At 41.4% G+C, this 20,508-nt stretch overlaps 1 long non-coding RNA gene across 1 annotated transcript; it reads left to right on the top strand.

Moving 5' to 3' along the window:
* Positions 1–1,124: 1,124 nt before the first annotated feature.
* LOC144338169 (uncharacterized) lies at positions 1,125–16,670 on the top strand. Its single transcript, XR_013412037.1, has 3 exons — positions 1,125–1,245; positions 12,042–12,230; positions 15,452–16,670. It is a non-coding gene; the product is annotated as an uncharacterized LOC144338169 (long non-coding RNA).
* Positions 16,671–20,508: the final 3,838 nt, after the last annotated feature.

Raw genomic sequence — 20,508 nt, 5'->3', positions numbered from 1 at the left:
CTGGGTGACAAAGTGAGACTCCATCCCCCCCCCCAGCCTACCAAAAAATAGAGCCTATTTGCCTCTCAGTGCTCCACTGAGATGGGAACATGGTGATGCCTTCCCCTGTTATGATACAGCACAAGGCGCTCACCAGAAGCCAATGAGATGTGGCTCCTCAAACTTGGGTTTTCCAGCCTCCAGAACCATACAAAATAAATGTCTTTTATTTATAAACTACCCAGTCTCAGTTACTCAGTTACAGCAACAGAAAATGGACTAAGACATAGTAATAGAATCTCAAGCAGTGCCCCCTGAACAAGGCACACATTCCTCTGCAAAGGAAGTCAACAAACTATCCTCCCCTTCTCCCCTAGTTTTAATTTTGCTCATAAAAATAGAAGGGTCAGTTATTTTTGAAGTTTTGGCAAAAAAAACTTCTCTTCTTCCTTCTATATCATTAATTCTTTCCAAATCAAATACAATGGACTATATGATGAGTGACACTGGGGATAAATAAACGGGGCATTCTTGACTCAGCACCTTCTGGGTTATTGAAACTGCCTGTCCACAGGGCGAAGGCACTCAGTTCCACCTAATTCCAAAAGAGAATTGGAGATCTCAGGTGGTCTCACAGTGGTGGGCTTGGAGGCTCATATCTCTCTGTTTCCACTATTAGGAAACATTAACAGGCAAGAAAGGGTGATTTAAAATAAATCTGATTACAAACACAAACCACACATTCTCAACTCTAGTATTACTATTGTTTTAACTCCATGTTTTATTCTTCTATTTTTCAATTGATTACAAACTTAAATGGGGATTTAAGGAGTGAGAACAATTATCAGCTCCAAAACCTCAACAGTTAATGGATTGATTGAGAGGCCTTTGAGATAGGCACAAAGGCTGACATTTGTACATGAAAGTAACACATGGGGGAGGCTGAGGTTTCTGTGTAGCAGAGGCAGAGGCTTGAGGCTTCCATGGGCCACATGGGATTTGACCTTTGCAGGACAGTTACAGCTTTTTATAGCTGTGTCTGTAAGCAAGTGGCTGTTTTTTGTAAAAGGTGCTAGGCTGTTCTTAAAAGGCTCAGCCCTATTTTAACAGATGCTGGCCTTTGCATGCACCAACTGGAATAGGTCTTGGAAAGAGGCCTGGGCTACTCAAACTTCTTCCAATAGTGTATCACCAACAAATGGATCTACTTAGAGGAACAAAACGATACCGTATATGCAAGGCTGAAGGACTCTCCTGCAAGATAAGGTGGGTGTTCTATAATGTTTTTCTCCCTCTTTGTCTGAGTAAGAATCAGTATTACAATTTTGTTATATTTTGTTTGTTTATTATCATAATTTTGTGCTTTGATCTGGTATTTTATATTGATTAAATGTACCATTTAAGTCTATTGGAATGCTACCAGGGAAGAAATGGTGTTCACCTAGAGATTGAAAATAAGTCTTTGAAGTGGCCCTTTGACTTCAACTCTGGATGCAATACAGGTCACGACATCGTATTTTCTCCTAATGGGAAGAGGCAGAGTCAATGCATGCCTGTATATGTGAAAATGCTGATAATAATAGCCACTATTCCTTAAGTGCTCACCTTCTGATCTATTCTAAGTGCTTTCCATGTATTTGTACAACAACTCTACGAGGTGGTTCCTCTCATTATCCTAATTTTATGGGTGACGACACTAAGGCATAGAAAGGTTTAAATAATTTTCTTAAGGGCAGAATAAAACTAAAATGATGGAACCACATTCCAAATCCAGTCAGTCTGACTCCATAGTTTATACTTTTTACCACTAAGCTTTAAAAATAATTGCTTACTGAGGCAGGGACATTTTTGGAACTAAATGTGTGAGGAGAAGAGAAAGTAAGGAGCTAGACAATTATTTTGAATATACTAGACAATCTGCAGCACCATCTTGCCCCTTCCCCTGGTCACAGCTGATTGAACTGGGGTGGACACTTGACCCAAGAGCCATGAAAGCAAAGTCTGGAGAGCACCCTATGACAGAGTATTTAAAAGACAAGCTGGTCAACCCAATTTTCTCCAAGGATTTAAACTAAGTAGAGATACTTGCCAATAGTGAGGGTGGGTGTTGGAACTGGAAGGCTGTATAATTTTAGCTACCATGGTAGACATTTGGGATCATGAGGAAAATGAGTAAGCAGAAAACGCTGGCTGGCAGAAAAGAGAACAGAACAGAAATTTAGAGGAAATCTGAGATAAACATGTACTATCTGAGAAAAAGACATCTTCGATGTTCTTGAATGGATCTCCCCCTTTTCCTTGTAATCTAAGTAGTCCAACTAACATAGTATAACCACAGGCTTTCTATCCTAGTTACTCAAGCAGCAAACAGAATGTCTGGGAATATTAGGTGCTCAATAAATGCTCTGTTAATGAAAGGATTTAAAAAGATTGATATTGAATAAATGCAGAATTCTGTGATTCAGTGCTGAATAACCTGGTGGTTTTCTCAACATATTCATTATTCTCCAATATACAACAAAATATTTTCCAAACACTTGATTGGGTACAAGATCTGAAACCTTCTGCTCCCAAGTTCCTGGTTCTTATAGACACTGTCAACACTGGAAGAACACTAATAGTTGTATGCTTCTTTCATAGTCCAAAGACACTGCTATTGCACACCACTCCACCCAAAGTAGGGTTGCCAGATAAAACACAGGATGCCTATCCAAATTTGAATTTCAGATAAACAACAAATAATTATTTACTATAAGTATGTTCTAAATATTTCATGCTACTTATGTATACTAAAAAGGTATTTGTTGTTTATATGAAATTCAAATTTAACTGGTCATCCTATATTTTTATTTGCAAAATCTGACATTCACTAAGGGTCAATCTTTCTCCAAGTCACCAGGCCAGTTCAAAATGCCCAGCTCTTAGCATTTTCTCCCCGTATCATCTCATCCCCATCCAGATGATGGATTCTCCTCTCCCCATATCCCATTCATCCAAATGTGCACAGGTACACATAGGAATGCACACAAACACACACACGTTCTACAAAAGGAAGCTCTAATATTTTTTCATGCTTAAGAGGTAAAAGTTGCTCAATTCAAAGTATTGTTAAGCTCATTTAAAATTTCAGAGGGACATGGCAATACTTTTTACCTTTTTTCTACACTTTCAGCATGGAGAAGTCTTAGTAATACCAACATAATTTTCTCTGCTCCCAGGAATGCTCAACCACTTTGCTAGACTTTCTCCAAGGGACTTAAACATACGAAATTATTTCAGAAAACATAATCCTATCTTTCCACATTGACCAATTCTTTAAATTATCAGCAAGAGATACTGCTCACTATTTCTGCCACCCCATCCATGATTTCCGGTGGCACCATGAAATCCCTCTGGCAGGAAGGGGCCTGGCCCTGCCACCCAACTAACTTTCTTTAGGAGAATCAATGTAGAGAAGTGGAGGCAAAGAATCATGACCTTGAGGCTACCTGCAGTAGCATTCCCCCTGTAAGCATCATCATCCCCTGCTGCCATACTCAACTGATGTCTGATTCTTCCGCCCTCCCTCCCACAGCCATGCTTAAAGGATACAAGGGAGAGGCCATCTCTTTTAGTCACACTCATGATCCCAGATGGCCTCTGTGCCACAATCTTAACTTACATTTTTTTTTCATTTGTTTAAGGCATTACCTAACTTCTCTCACTTGCCTCATCTAGTCCCCCCAGTAACCCGGTAGTGTGGGTGTCACTGCAGCATTTGCAAGAAAGGAGAGTGAGGCTTTAGGGAGCGCAGCAAGGACCTGGTCCCCACGTCCCTATTAGGGACTGGCAGAGCTACGACTCAGACTCAGATTTTTTCCCACCCAGCCCTGAGCTTCTCCCCACTCTCTTGCACCTGACTCAGGTAAGAGTGTGTGGTCTGTGCAATGATAAGGTTCCAGGGAGATGTAATATCCTCTCTGTATGTGAGGGTGGGGCGGACACGGTCCCCACTTGACACCCAGGAAGGCAGAGGAAATTAAAATTACATTTCCCAAGCAAGTGAGAAAGCACAGTGGGTCAAAGGATGGCTGGAATTTGAAGATGCCCAGTCCCCAAACAGACTAATCTTCCTGAGCCAGGGGCAAGAGGTGCTGCTTGTCAGTTATCCAGGGCACACCAGATCGTTGCAGAGGGCACATGCCCTCCTAAACCATTGCACTAGATGTTAAATGAAGCAATTAAAGATGAAGAGGACATTTTAATTACCAGGCTTGGCCAGCTCTGAAGGGCCCCAAGTTGCAAGTGAATGTGAAGACTCAATGATGCTGAACGGGAGCAAGTCACCTGGCATCATGGGGCTGATTATCTGAAAGCCTGAGGAGGAAAAAAGGGATGCCAAAGAATAAAGCAAGGGAGAAAAGAGATGCCACGTGACAGAAAATTCATAAGACAGCAGGAAACTGCAAGAGATCCATAACATCCTGAAGTGTGGGATGAACCTGCCTCTCAAGGGAAAACGGGCAAATTAGTCCCGTTAGCAATTTTAGAAATTCCCTCTTCTCTTCCCTCTAATGGATATACAATTTTCATTGTTTCAGCTTCAAGTACATCATGAACTTTTCACCTTTCTATCTTCCCCAAGCCAGGATTTTGCCTGCCTCCACCACCAGCAAGCCCAGGACAGATGCCATAGCAATGCTGCAGCCAGTCTGTCCTGTCCAGGGCATTCCAAACGAGGTTTACACAGAGCCATCTCAGGAGCAAAGAGAAAGACGACTGCTTTGGGGGTTGCAATGTATTATTTTTCAATTTTTGGAAATATTTTCTCAATAATGATCACTAAAACTCCAGTTTATATAGAATTACAAAGCCAGGCACAGTGGCTCAGGCCTGTAATCCCAACATTTTGTGAGGCCAGGCAGGATTACTTGAGGCCAGGCGTTCGAGACCAGCCTGGGGAGCAAAGTGAGACCTTGTCTCTACACAATTTTTTTTAAAAAAATTTAGCTGGGTGTGGTGGCATGCACCTGCAGTCCCAACTACTCAGCAGGCTGAGATGGGAGGATCTCAAGCCCAAGAGTTCAAGGTTACAATGAGCTATGTTCATATTACTGCACTATAGCCTGGGCAACAGAGCAAGACCCTGCTGCAAAAAAAAAAAAAAAAAAAAAAAAAAGAATTACAATTTTTTTTCTGCTTCGTCTTTTCTCAATCTATTTTAATATAAATTTGAATCCAGAAGGCAAACTAGTGAGAAGTGTGTCTAGGGAATAATACAATTTCCCAAATTTAAGACTGCTGCTCTTTTATGTACCATAAAACACAATACGTCTATGAGTAGATCTGTTTTTAGGCTGGTACAGAGAGGCATTAGGCTCACCCTCTGGCCAAGTGATTTGCCATCAGTCACTAGCCTTGCAACATGTTGGACTCAGATAAACTAACTGGTCAGTTCCAGAATGAAAACAAGAACCTCAGTATCTGGCCTTTTAGCCTTAGTACTTCTCCCAAGTAACACTGCATGGAATCTTTGGGGTTTTGCCTAATCTCTAAAAATAAATGCATGGTTCATTTGACCCTTGGTGGATTTGTCAATGTGTTTCATGTTTTCTACTCCTAAACTAATATATTTTGCCTCCACATAACCTGTCTACCCAACTATAGAGGTGTCTAGAAATATGAATAAGAGTTATTAATGTACTTGTCTTCACAGCTCCTTATTTTCACTGGGCTGGGGCCAGCCAAGATCACTGGATAGTATTAGGAGGATGCCGGCTCTTTCTCCAAAGCAGAGAGGAGGGGCTGCAACCCCTTGGGTGGAGCTTGCCTCACTGCCCAGCAGGGAAAAGACCCTTTTCAGGCTGAAAGTCAGCAGCATCATAGGGAACGAGCTGACAGCTGAATAGGAAAGGAGACAATAGTTGCTTAAGAAGAGCAGGCCAGCGCCTGAGAAACGGGCCTGCCTGCTAATGAGTGGAACCAGCCTTATGCTGCAAGCTGGGAGAAGGATGGAGTGCCTTTCAACGAAGATGCATTGTCTTCAGCGCCCAGAGCACAGGCTTGCTTGCGAAAATCTGTGTCCCAGAATCCTGATCTGAGAAAGATCTTCTGGAGGTCAAGTCCACTCCTCTGCCTTCATGATTTTAAATATCATCTAAACAATAGTATCTTTGCCTGTGTGTGGGGAAATGAAGAGTGGCACCTGGTCTATTCCAAAAACTCCCCAAGGAAAAATATGTCTCAGCCCTTGTCATTTACCCAGCCCTGTTCCCACCTCTCATACTGACAGAAAACAAATGTATGAAGTCATCGCCGCTGGTTGGCACAGACCCTCTCATGCCCCTTTCTCCCCTTTTCCACACTTCGTGTCATCAGATTAATTTATAAAAGCAGTCCCTCCACACCCCCTGAGACAGCTAGGAAAGCTTTGTTTTGGTTTTGACAGATGGGGAAACCAAGGCAGAAAGAGTAATTGAGCCAGGGGCCCTGAGGACTGGTGCATTCTGGTTCTCATCCCACCCAAGCCTGCCAATGTCTCTTCTCCATGGAGCAGAAGAATGGACGGTGTCTTTCTCTTTCCCCCTGTAATTAAATCAGAACGGCCCCACTTCAGTAAAAACAACATTTGTTTAGGGAGAAAAGGGGGAACTCACCGTGTGGTGCGGCCTTCCCTTTGAGCTGCCCTGACAGAAACAACATCGGGCCCATGTGTGCCCGCCGGCTTTCTTTTGTAGTAGGCGCCATTCATCATCGCCTGCCTTTCGGGGCAGCTAAGCGGAAGGCTGGAAAGGGAAAGAAAAAAAAAATGGCACAAGCTTCCAAAAACACAGTGGTGTTTTTTCTCTTTTCACTTTTATTTTAAAGTCCAAAATGTAAACTGCAGGGCTCAGTTAATCAGAGGGCTAATGCTTTCCATTTCAAAGCTCCTTTAATCTGAAGAGACATTTCACAAATCTCTCTTCTCCAGGCATCCCCTCTCCCATCCCATTAATAATATAATAATGCTGCCTTAAATTGACAGAGTAGGAGTAGATTGGAGTGGTGTGTGCAAATTCACTCATCTATCCTCCCAGGTCTGAATTCAGACCTGCCACCCCAGTGATCTGCAAATAACAAATAAAACCTCCACTTTTTGAAATGTACTCTGTGGGGCCACTTTGCTTTTAGGAAACCCAACATATGAATCACTTAGCAAACAGGCAAATTTCCTTCATTACGAAAGGTTTGGAGGAAGAGCTGCTAATGGAAGCCTATACTGGGAGTTGGGAAGCCTGGGTTCAACTTCACTCATGGCTCATTAATGCACAAGCATATTTATTCTACTGTAAACAAGCACACACTATGTCCCAGCCCCTCTGCTAAGGGTTGAGGTTAACAGGTGAAGAAAACACAATCTCCTTCGAGCATTCCAGGCCTGGCTCAGCCACTGATGAGCTATGTCCTTGAGTTAGTTGCTCAAGCAATGTGGGTCTCAGATCTCCCTTTTGAAGAAAAAAAATAATAGCTGGCTTCCCTCTAGGTTGCAGAGTGAGAAGGTAGTAAACCGGTGCATTTAAGTGTTTCTTTACAGATCATTAACTACTATGGGGAATGGAGGGTCATAGGAATAATAGAATTTTTGAGCTAGCAGGAACCAAAGAAATCAACTATTCCAACCTTTTCATATAAGAAGAGAGTCTTAGAACTAAAATGTCAGGAGCCTGTGTCTATAGAAAAGCCACCAAAAACGAAAACAAAGCATCTTTGAAATAATAATATAAGACGGGCGGTGAGGTTAGACAATGTATACCAATTCTCAGGGCTGGGAGGGGAGCTGGTGCACAGGAATAGCATCAGGAAACTCAGGTTCTAGTCCTGCATTTTTCACTAACCAGCTAAGTCCATGGACAAATGATTTAAGTCCCAGTTCTTTTGGTCATCTGTAAAATAAGAATCATGGAGGGTAAAAACAGTGCAATAGGAAGACTTTGGAGTTATATAATTTTTGAGGTCTGTCTCCACCACATTTTAGCTGTACAATCCGGAGTAAATTAACTAAAAGTGACTCTTTAAGCCTCAGTTTCCACATCTGTAAACTGGGCATAACTCCACCTCCCTAATGAGGTTGTTAAGATTAAATATGGCAAAGCATATAAATTACTTTGAACATAGTGAGTACTTTTAAGAAATGCTAATTACTCTTCTTCCTAGATAATCTCTACTAGCATTAAAATTCCATGACTATGAAATGTCTCCTTAAAATGTGAGCTCATATATGAATACTGACTTTACTGCCTTCTCACCTACCAAGTTAGAAAGGAGCTAGGTACTTTCTCTAATAGAAGATGCAGTGGAGATCCAGAAGTGTGACAACTCACTCAAGGTCGCAGACATGAGTCACAAAAATGGGTGTTCTGGAGGGATTTCTCAAAGTAGCCATCTGTGGCTAAGAGAGTGAAGCCCCTCACTATCTATCAGCCACATCACCACGAACTCAAATGGTTTAAAAGAACAGTAAAAAGGGGAGGAAAAAACTCATAGTATGGAGCTCTGACTTTATCTCTGATACTTCATTTAACTTCAATAACCCCATAGGGTAGTAAATATCCCCATTTTATGGATGAGAAAATAGAGGAACAAAGAAGTGAAGAAATTTGCCCAGTGTTCCTAAGACTGGTGAGCGATGAAGTCAGAATTCATCAAGGTATAAGGCAGGCCCTCTCAGCTCACATCACACAGCCTTGGGGTCATCACCATGGTGTGTACGTGCCGAGTAAATCTTTACTGTCAACAGATCTCTGTGCCACCAAAAAGGACTCAATCCCTAAAGCCATGCAAGGAACTCTCTCTTCTACATCACAATCTCATTTATAATCTTTGATATGAAGCCCCGAAAGAGTATTTTCCAGCCTGAAATGTAAATATAGCTTTTCCTACACACTTCTTCAGAGTCAAAGAGAAAGTCCAAAGGGACCTAGAGCTTCTGGGGACAGTAGCCAATATCTCTGACCATCCCTAGGTAAATAAAACTGCTGATTTCACAGGCATCAAAGAGTCCCAGGGCAAGGGAACATGTGGCATGCTCTAAGGCTAAAGCCAGCAGCTGACAATAACTGAAAAAAGACTTTTCGAACAGAATGAATGTAAATGAGAAAAGAAGCCCCTGGTTAGGGAAGTTATTCTAGCAAGTGGCTATATAAATGTCTTTATATTGTTATTTCCAATATTAGTTTGTTGTTCCTCCATGAAAGCTGATTTATTTGAAATGTTATTACTAGAAACACCCTAATCTTTTGGTAATAATTCATATACTGGAAGATTACAGTTTTGGAAGGCAGCCCAGTGCTGTCTGGAATCCTATTTATGGATTAAAGGATTTGAACAGCATTGCAAGCAAGATCTCTAAAGAGTAGGATAATGTAAACCTGGTTCCATATAAAATGCTTTACCCCAGCTATAGTAACCCCATTAAAGTCAGATTGTTAGAGGACACTGGGCACGATGACTTTCACTACACTAAACTGGGATATCGCTGCCCCTGAAGAGCAAGGATTTTTCAAGCCCAGTTGCCCCTGATTTTGACAGACTATGCTTAACTTTGTGTTTTCTCTTTCTCCTAGGACATGCCAGCCTTACATAATAGGTCATGACTTTTCGAAAGGCTATATTCAGGTGAAAGAAGGAAAAAATATTAGTCATAGCAAAGGCAACAGCAAAGCTAATGGGGTTCATTGACAGAGGAAGATTGACATGTACCCAGTGCTTTTTGTTCTCAGAAAGCTTCAGGTTAAGACTGATCCCTGCTCTACCAAAAGTGCCCCTTTATAGAGCAATCTAGGCTGTGACACTGGGAAAAAGCAGAGAAGACTAAATGAACCTGGCAAGAGAGGGCAAGGGTCACTATTGACCATAATAAGGGCAAAGCACTAACGAGACCCAGGATGACTTACAGAGACACAAGAGCCCTAATGTGCTCTTCCCTTTGAGGGCTCTTGGGGACAAGTAGCGGAAAGGTGCTGCGTGTTAGACTCAGATCACCTGGTTGCACTATTTATTCGCTGTGTTGCCATGGGCTGGTCACTTAACCTCTTTGAACCTGAGTTTCCTCATCTTTAAAGAGATAAAGTCTACTTGAAAGGCTGTTATGAGTATTTAATGAGATCATAGATGACAAACGTCCAACACAGAGATGGTGGTCAAGGAATGGCCATGAGTATTATCAAACAACTGACACATTAGACAAAGATGGTCACCAGTTGCTAAATCAAAGGCTCTTAATTTTGTACTTCGCTTTTCTATCACACACTCCTGCACGGTGCTGAACCAAAACTGCCATTAGAGCTAGCTGGGCTCAGTAGAAGAATAGAGACAGCGGGAGGGAGGCAGCGGGGAGAAAGAACAGGCCAATGTCACCTTCTCCTTCAGCAGAACCACTGCCTATTAAGACAGAGTCATCAAGCACCTCATGAACATCATCTGCCACATAAATAATGGATAATAATTCTAATTATACCACCACCTAAAACTTGACTTAGGAAGTCTTTATTTTTTTTTTCTCCAACTTATTCCAGTCACCTCAACCAGATTCTATTTTATTTTATGATTTCCACCCTCTGTTCAATGACTCAGGTCTGGGTTCTGACCGAGACACTGTATAGGAGGGAAGATTTCCTTTCAAGTCCAGTGGGAAAAAGGGAGCCATCCCAGGGCGGTTGTGGGCTGTAGACCAGCAGAGAGCTGTATTTTGTAAAATGTTAGACTTTGGACTGCCTGTGTGAAAATCACTTGGAACAGCAGGGCAGGGGAGGGGGGTGGTCCTTATTTAAAATCCAGGTTTCTGGATTCTACCCCAGATCCGTTAAATCAGTATAACTAAGAATGAGACTTGGGAATCTGCACTCTCAACGAGCCTCCCAGCAGAACTTTATGTACACTAAACATTGAGAATGGCTCATCCAGGGATTCCTAAGGAAGAAGAAGCCAATGAATATCAATGTCATTCAGGACTTCCAGGGAGTACGATGATAAAGAACATTGTATTGTATTCTACCGATTAAAAAACACATCCACAAACATTATCTCATACTAAAGAGTGTGCACACAAACAAGATAAATATGTCTGTACTGTAAATTATTTATATTGATAAACAACACAGTTCACTTCGTGGACTCAGCAGTATCAAAGAAAGGGATGTTCTACATAAATAAATTTGCCAGGAAAAAAAAATGGGGATTTAACTCTTTGAATGCCAAGCATTTGAAACAATTCATCATATCATATTTTTTAATTAACTTAAACAGCCCCCTGCCTTAATAAACCAAATATCCCAAAGATAATTTAACATTATATTGACTTAGGGTCACCACTAGTAGCATCTTCTTGTGTACAGAGCTGTAAAAGCAATGATGTGCAGTGAGATACGAAGAGCATTAGTTATATAAAACACTGTTTTTCTAACATCTTATGACCCCAGTCTTGAGGCATTTTGCTTGTCATTTGTAGTTTTTCTGACTCTCCTTTGATGGACTAGCCAGTGTCACTTTCCACCACTAAGAGGAAAAGCACTCCCTCCTCATCCTTTCGAATTGACTACTTCTATTCTAAGGTAGAAGAAAATTGAGAAAGTATTATCATCTAAGTACAATGAGAGGAAATTAACTCTGAGGTTTTATGAATAGATAATCCTTAGAGTAATATTCAGGAGGTTGAGTATGAGTTGTATGGACTGCATTTTATGTGCTCAGAGGTCTTTTTACTTACTTTGGTTCCAGCTGCCTTCAGGAAGATGAAGTGGGTATGTATCTGACCTCTGGCTAAGAGAAGCTAATGGTTGTATAGCCCTGAGGCTCTCAGAGCTGAGTGCCTGTTTACCAGGAAGATCATGACCAAGGACCTGGATTCACTTGTATACTTGCCACCACAGCATAAAGGGAAGAAAACTAGGAAAGCAGGATCACTCAGAGAAAGAAGATTTAATATTACTGGATGAATTATCAAGAATTATTTTTGTTACGACTGTCAGATAAACACCTGAGATTAGTTTAAGAACTGGGAGAGATTTATTAGCTCACAAAACTGTCAGGTTTCTCTCTCTCCATAGCTCTTGTCTCTGCTGCTGTGTGTGTTGACAGCACCCACTTCTACTACAGATGGACTTTCTTCATGCTGCAGGAAGCCTGCCTGCATTCAAAGCTGGTGAGGCAGGAGCTGTTCCCCAAAGGAAGTGGTGGACATGGTGGCGAAGCAATGGTTCAAGCTCCAACTGATAAGAGTGTCAGGAACAAATCAGGTAAGGATGAAGAACCATGTCTCCCCACCCACAGAGGTTAGTTCAGGGCAGCAGGAGCAACAGGGAAATATATAAATAAACACATACATATATGTACATATATCTATATTAATATCATGTCATGGCCACCTTTACCTGTGGAATCCCCACTAGGAGGATTTAGTGAGGAGGAAACTATATTTCAGTGGCTCTGCATCAGTCAAGGAAGACTAGATTATGTTGTGGTAACAAATAACCTGCAAATCTTAGTGACTTAACATAATGAAGCTCTATCTCACAACCCTAGTGCATGGCAGTAGAAGATGGTGGGTGAATAAATGCCTGACCTACGTCAGTGTAAGCTAATTGCACAATTAAGCTTGTCCCTTCCTCTCTTCCTGTTTGTCATTGCTTGCTCATCATTGTCCTCACTCTGGGACCAAGCTGATGAAGCAGCTGCCTTCTGAGAGTGGTGAATCACTTCTCTGCTCTAGGAGTGTTTGTCTGAAAGTGGGCCTTCTGCTTCTATTTAGGCAAGTAAGTGCAGTCCTATCATGTGTCTGGAAAATATTTAATGGACAAGGCTAATGACTACCAAAGACTCTGGGGATGTCCCAGCATCAGAGGTAAGGGGAATTGAGAGAGGAAATAATGAAACCCTACTAGACTAGGGAATGTAGCATTTGGGGCTCATTTCTACTTCCCTATCCCTTATCTTCACCACTTTGCACCACTCCACTGGAAACGAATGTGACGGAGAACAGGACTCTCTTGGCCATGACATGATATTAACATAGTTGTGTGTGTGTGTGTGTGTGTGTGTATGTATGTTTGTGTGTCTGTATATCTATATATAATATATATGTAGCAGATATATGTATGTGCATAATACATACATAATATATATTATATTCTTCTATGGAGCCCAGCTAGTTCTAATGGAACTTTTGGTTAAGCACCTTGTAGGAGTGTGTGACAGGAAAGTGAACTACAAAATTAAGAGTCTTTGATTTAGAAGCTGGTAACCATCTTTCTGTATTGTGCCAGTTATTTGATAATACTCATGGCCATATATAATAAATACAAACATATTTATTTATTTATATACATATATTCCCCTGTGGAATCCCCACGTACATATATGTGTATATATATACGTGTGTGTATATACATATATACACACACACACACATATGTATACATATATGATGATGATAAGAGTAGAAAAATCTGGGAGGGGGCAGTGGAAGTCTCTAATTCTAACCAGGGTTACCTGGAAGAAATAACAGGGATTATATTCATCCAAAAATGATCCATTGATAAGCCCAGTATAACACCATATGTAGGACTAAAAAAATAAAATAAAATAAATTTTAAAAACCTTCCAAACCATAAGAGAGAGAAGAGAAATAAAGTGGGGTAGGAGGAAGGAGGAAAGGAAGAAAAGAAGAATGGAAGAAGGAAGGAAGCAAGGGAGGGAGGAACTTAATTGGGTGCAATTAACCTATATTGACATAGGTCAAGCATTTATTCACCCAGTATTTGCTAATCTTCTAGTCTATTGATCAAGTACCCAAGTTAGAAGGATGACTAAGACACAGTCCTTGCCTCAAGAACTTAATGTCTGTAGACAAAAATGCAAGCAAACAGAAAACACAAACAAAGGGAGGTACTGCTCTGTCAGAAACAAACCCAAAGGTTGTTGGGCACCCCCACAATGGATAGCTAGCTCTAACCTAATCCATAGCAGTTAACTGTAAATGGCCTCAAGATAAAGGAAATCTCTCAGGTGAATCCTAAAGGGTGAATAGAAGTTAACCACAAAAGACTAGATGGTTTCAGAGAGAATATTCCAAAAAGGTGGAAGAGCATGTGAAAGGAATCCCCGGTGAGGGATGGGTGCTCTCAGTAGCATGGAATTCCAATGGGGATGATGGTAAAAGGTGAGATCAAGACCCATAAACAGTCTTTTGTGGCTTGCAAAGAACTTAGATTTTATCCTAAGACAAATGAAGAGAATTTTAAGCAAGAAACTGAAATGATCAGATTCACATTTTGGAACAGTTGCTGTGCCTAAATTATAGCAGATGAACTGAAGAAGTGTAAGACTGGAGGCAGGGGTGGGAAACAGCCAGGGGGCTCTTCTAGTCATCCAGGCAAATATATGTATACATATTGAAAACATGAATTGAATCTGCGGCAGCAGAAGGAGAGGTGGGTATTAAAAAAAGTCCCATCCTAATTAGTTACTTGGGGAAGCAGGTACTTGGAAAGGGAGATCAGTGGGATCTGGAGTTATTTGGACCAGGGTAGAGACCATTTCATTGATTTTCTCCCTTGGGACTTGACACTAAAAAAAGTTTGCTGAGAGCCATGACACTAAGAGGATAAAGTGGATTGGGGTGATTACATCCCCTACACTCTGTCAACCTCATTCCCCTAAAAGTCATCAACTACATGGTTTTGAAGAAGCAAATTAGCATTGCAAGAGGCACCTCTAATAAATAACAGGGGTAAATAACTTACCTGGCAAAAAAAATTTCAAAAGAATCAGATAGACTATACCACAGCTGGACTTAGATACCAAGAGGGTAAGGCATTTAGGGGGATCTTCCTTTCCATCCCCATAGAACTCACCAATAGCTTCGGAGAGCTCAGTTTATTGGTCTATAGATCAATAGAAAACAATGTGCAAATAGTTATTGCACCATTTCACAAACCACAGCTCATAAATGATTGTTTTTGTCTTAATGTACTAAAAAGATGACCAGTCTTCCAGCAGTGTAGTCTTTTGGAGACATCTAGAACTCAGCCCATCAATTGAGACAATAGTGTCAAGGAGGAAGAGTTTACTCATCTGGTGGCTATGGTCACTGCAGAAATGCCCAAGATTCATAAAAAATGAGATGACTAGATCTGTTGTCCTTTCTCCAAGATTAAAAAGGAGGCTCAGAGGTAGTTTGAGATAGCAAATCTACCCAAACCAACCAAACTTATTTTAATAGACAGGAGGAGAAAGGATAGAAGTTGGACTGTTGGAAAATGGGGGAAGAGGGAAATTCAAGGTAACTGTTCATCTGGATATAGGGCCCTTGTTTTCAACTCATCATCTTTTTTGGGGGTTGGTGGGGGCAGGCACAACACCAAAGAGTCAGATGTAGGACAGGCCAACGAGTCTAACAAAATATATAGTCTCAATATCCTCTTTTTCTACTTTGCCAATCTTGCATTTTGTATTTCAGAAACAAGCCTACACTGCTCTAGGAAGAGTCCCTCTGCATTGTGAATAATTCACAGAGCCTGCTAACATCCTTGGTGCCTTGCTAGCTTAAGGGCTGAATGCAGAGTGCAGGACTCTGAGACTGGAATATGAGTTTCTGACAGTACCCAAGAAGTTACAATCCGCCACGTCCCACTGAAACCACTCCTCCTTTCCCACCATGATAAGGCAGAACTTCTCAGCTGCACCATTGTCTCTTCTTGTGAGGATGGTGGGCAGGCCAGGGTATAAGAATGGAAACTACAAGCCTTCCAACACATTCTTCCAATCAGGGGCAAGCCTTTCATCTCATTAGCACCCGTTTTGGGGAAAACAGCTGAAAATACATGGTGTCTTGTTTTGTGTGGATGTTCAACATACTCCTCTGCATTGGCCAAGGTGTTGCATTTTGCCTTTCTCCTGTGATTGGCATGGTGCCAAAGAAGGGATGGCCTCAATACATGACGTGCAGGAAGGATTGCTCAACTGGACATTTTGATGTGGTCTCGTGGACAGAAGGATTTGAGTCCCTGACAAGGAGTGATTAAGAGTACCTTCAGCTTCCGGCCCTAGTCTAAGTATATCCTCCATCAGTTCTCTATGATGTCTGAATTTCCACTATGATAGTATCATTCTTTGAATAATAATGTTCCTTTCCCATAGTCTGCTATTAAAATGTAAACCAGCCTGGGAGGGAGTAATGCCTCAGGCTTTGATCAACCATTAGCCTCTCAGATATCATCTTTGGAACAGGACAGAAAAAGTTAGCATTATTTTAGTACTGGGTGCCCAGGTGAGAAAAGACAGGATAGGATGGGGTCACTTTACAACGGAAAAAGAGCGTCATTCAGGGGAGTAAACAACTCTTATATCCCTCATTTATCCACTTGTCCAAGGCCAGACTTAACTGGGGGTTCAGCCTCCATTAGATTTTAGGTGCTAGAGAAATTTCTAGAGAAATTTAGGGCAAAGGTTCACTCTCAAGTACAATTGAACCCCATTTCTTTCCAGCAAAGTGGAACGCAAATTGATGTTTTTATACCAATGTATCAATGTAAGGATATCTCTAGTTTTTCCAAGGACCATATCAGCAATTCTGTCAAACTTTCAGTAAGCATTAGTTTGCTGGCACTTTAATTCATCTTCTCTGCCTGCACATCTACCTACTCCTAACAGAGGAAAAAGAAAAAAATAAAATAAAAGCTTTTCTGTCTAGTCATTAATGATGTATACATAGTCACTTAAGAGAACTAAAGAAGATATTCTTCAAGGAAGCATGATTTTAGGTTTTTGGTTTTATTGTAAAACAAATAACTGCCTCCAAGTGTGTATGCCATTTAAGAGATTTTCTATATTGGGGTTTCCAGTACCCTTCTTAGAGAAATAATGTCTCAGCAGAATATCACATTTTTGACTGGACTTAAGGAAATAGCTTTAATTTAGAGGGGGATGTGGAGGAAGAGCTTCTCAGAAGGAAGGCTGCTAAACTGTGGAACAAGATACCAAGAACTATTACGGGAGCTCCTTCGGCAGAGTTCTTGCTAAAATGGGACTATCAAGGTTAAAGTCCTGTCTTAAGAGAGGGGGACACTGGCACAGATGACCCCAGGAACTCATTTTCAAGGTTCAAGGGCCATAATCCTAAATCCTGATGCTTTCCCTTTGGGTCCTTTGACAAAGCAAGAAAGTAGAGGCCAGGCACGGTGGCTCACGCCTGTAATCCCAGTACTTTGGGATGCTGAGGTTGGCGGATCACCTGAGGGCAGGCGTTTGAGACCAGCCTGGCTAACATGGTGAAACCCCATTTCTACTAAAAACACAAAAAATTAGCTGGGCATGGTGGCGTGCACCTGTAATCCCAGTTAATCGGGAGGCTGAGGCAGGAGAATCACTTGAACCCAGGAGGCAGAGGTTGTGGTGAGCCGAGATAGCGCCAGTACACTCCAGCTTGGGCAACAAGAGTGAAACTCTGTCTCAAAAAAATAAAAATGTAGAACACTTTGTCCATCCTGTGCTCATTACGTGCTGAGAAATCTAATGAGATAAAAGCTCAGGTTTGCATAAGAAGTAAATCAGAAGACTATGGCTCCACAAATTCTGAACAGAGCCCATCTTGATAAATAAAATGTGACATTCATAACAAACAAACCAAAAAGCAGATAAAGAATGAGAGCCCTCAGCATTAATGCTGGAAAACCTTTGGCGATAAATAAGTAATATTATAATAAAAGATATTATAATGCGTTGTCATTTGCAGGGAGAAATGTAATATAGTCTGAGGAGGAAGATAGATAGCTCAAGTTGTTTCTCTGACAGTGGAAGTAATAGCTATTGAATGTTATGTTTAGCATATCATAAAATCAGTGTTAGCAGGCGAGACAGCCCTCAAGCCGTCCTGAAGTCCACATTCAGCCTTTTGACATCAGCAAGAAAAAAGCCTAGAATGCAGCTCGACCGGGATGGATGGTCTCAATTCACACCAAATTGGAAGAGACAGAGCTTCCCCTGGGCCGGCAGGCCCTCAGCCTGAAGTGGAAATGAACTTGGGGGTGACTGGAATATGTCTTTCTTCAGTCTTTTCTGTACTTGCCATCCCCCAAGAGGCTCCTGACAGTTGTAGAAGCAGAGCTGTAAAGCTTGAATTCCTGTAGCACTGGAAACTTTCCTGAGGATGATGAAGTCAGTTCTCTTCATATACTGAGGAACCATTAGCCAATTCCAATTTCCTACAGAGGTGCTGAAAATCCTTCTTCATCTACACATGGCTCTGTCATATTGCCTGAAATGCTTCCATTTTTATTATGTAAGTTGCATTTCATCCACCTGAGGGAGAAGAGAGAGCCACGTGTATCCACCAGATGATGGAGCCTGACCTCCTCATATTCGACAAGCTGTGCAGCCTTGCTCATTCTAGGGACAGGAATGCCAGTAGGCAAAAATAATTCAGCTAAGCACCCACACAGGAAGGGGTCTTCACTTGTGCCAAATGTATACAAAAAGAACATTATTTTATTTATTTTGTTTTTAGTGTATTATTTGCTCAGAGAGCTCACTGATAACATATCCTGGGTGAAATGCCGTTTTCAGGGTTACCAAAAAAAAATTAAATCATGCACCAAGAGAAGTTTACCTGCATGCAATTGAATTGCTTCATTCTGATGCAGCCTAGGGGATGGATTTGAGAAGGGATTGGGAGGATAGGCCTCAGCCTCTGCTTCCCGAAGCCAGAACAGTAGAACTAGAATCTGAACACTGCTGCTTCTGAGCTTCACAGACTGGAAAAAATAGGGGCCTGAGATGCTGTGGTGCAGCTGGGTTCAGAAGAATGGAGGGGGAAGACCAGAGGAAAAGACATCTGTCTTATTTCCTGAGATAATTGGACTCACTAGGAATATTTCTTCCTTTCTATCTTATCTTCAAGATGGAAATTCCATCAGAAACCTCTAGTTCCTTCTCTCTACCATCACCATCAATCTCAGAGAGGGAAAAAAGGGGCCTTCACTCCCAAAGGATGCTAGGACCCACCAAGAAGAACTCTGGGCAGAGTGGCTGGTTGGGGGGCCAGTGAAGGCAGTGTGTGGGTGGGTACTTGGGGAAGGCTGCATCAACCAGTATAGGCAGGTTGACCATTCCTTTTCTTCCTTATGTTGTGGTTCATTAACCTTGTAGAGAGCAGAGGCACACATTTATTGAAGATCTTCTGTGCAGCATGCTCTTTGCTAGGCATTCTGTGGGGTACAAAGACAGCCCATCCTCTGCTTTCAAGAGAATGAGAGACATACATTCTTGACATCAAGAATAAGACCAGGCTCACAAAAGCAGCCAACTCAGCTCTGATGCCCATGGCCAATTTCCATTCAACTTAAACAGCATGCACAGGAAAGGCATCTTGGAATAACGATTAAGATCATGGGCTTTGAAAACCTAGGTACTTGACTTTGTGTCCTACTTTAACTACTTTCTAGTTCTGTGACCCTTGGCAAGTTATCTCAAGCTCTCTGAGCACTGGCTTTCAATGTATTAAAAGCAGACAATTATTGTTGCTACTTCATGGGACAATTTAATGAGCTGATGGATGTGAAGCACTTTGTGCAACACGTAGTAAAAGTTCAATAAATGTTGGCTGAAAGAATGTTATAGATGTGTCAGGCACTGGGCTTAAAGTTGGGGTACCCAGATGGTTAATGCATTGCCCTCTAGGAGCTTAGAGTCTAATAGAGATGAATAACTGTAGCAAGATGGCAAAAACACATACCAAGCTGCCTGCTCAGTACAAATAACTTCCTTGGTTGAGATTTTTTTATGAAATAACTTCCTTGGTTGAGATTGTTTCTTGCAAGGGGATTTTTAAGACAGAGATTTTCCTCTTCCAAGTGTGTATAAATGAGATAACATTGTCTAATGAAAAGCCCCTGGACAGAGAAAGCAGGGACTACAATTCTAAAGCATTCTAGTTCCACCTAAGGCTAGGTGTGTGACTTGTGAAAATTAATGAGTTAATTAATTAAAATAGTTATTAAATACCTACTATGAGTCAGGCAGTATGATTGGCACTGGAGATATAGTGGTCATAGCATAAATTGCTTCTGTTCACCAATAGCCATGTTCTCCTTTGCTCCCTGGACACACAACTGGACTATACATTTACTGGCTTTCCTTGCAGTTTGCTGAGATTATGTGACTTAGGTATTGGCCAATGGAATATGAACAAAAGTAAGGTTCTCCACTCTCAGGTGTGGCTCATGGAAACCTCCCACCAATGATAATTTTCTTGTTCCACATCTACCAGCTAAGTTTGGAGCCCTTAAAGAAGCAGAGGAAAGTCTAGCCACAGATAAAGACTTAAGTGCTTGAAGGCTGGGCCCACATTGGACTGTGATATAAATGAGAAACATTCTTATTGTGCTAAGTCACTGAGATTTGGAGGTTTATTTGTATTATTTACAAATAAATATCAGTTAGTTATTTTCCTTACCTAATAAAGTAGTGAACAAGACAGGCATCCCTGGCATTATGGAGCTGACAAACTCTTAAAAATGA

The sequence above is a fragment of the Macaca mulatta genome, chromosome 1, assembly GCF_049350105.2.
Source record: "Macaca mulatta isolate MMU2019108-1 chromosome 1, T2T-MMU8v2.0, whole genome shotgun sequence".
Lineage (NCBI taxonomy): Eukaryota > Metazoa > Chordata > Mammalia > Primates > Cercopithecidae > Macaca > Macaca mulatta.
Note: the sequence above shows the minus strand (reverse complement) of the source record. Positions and strands in the feature narration are given on the sequence as shown.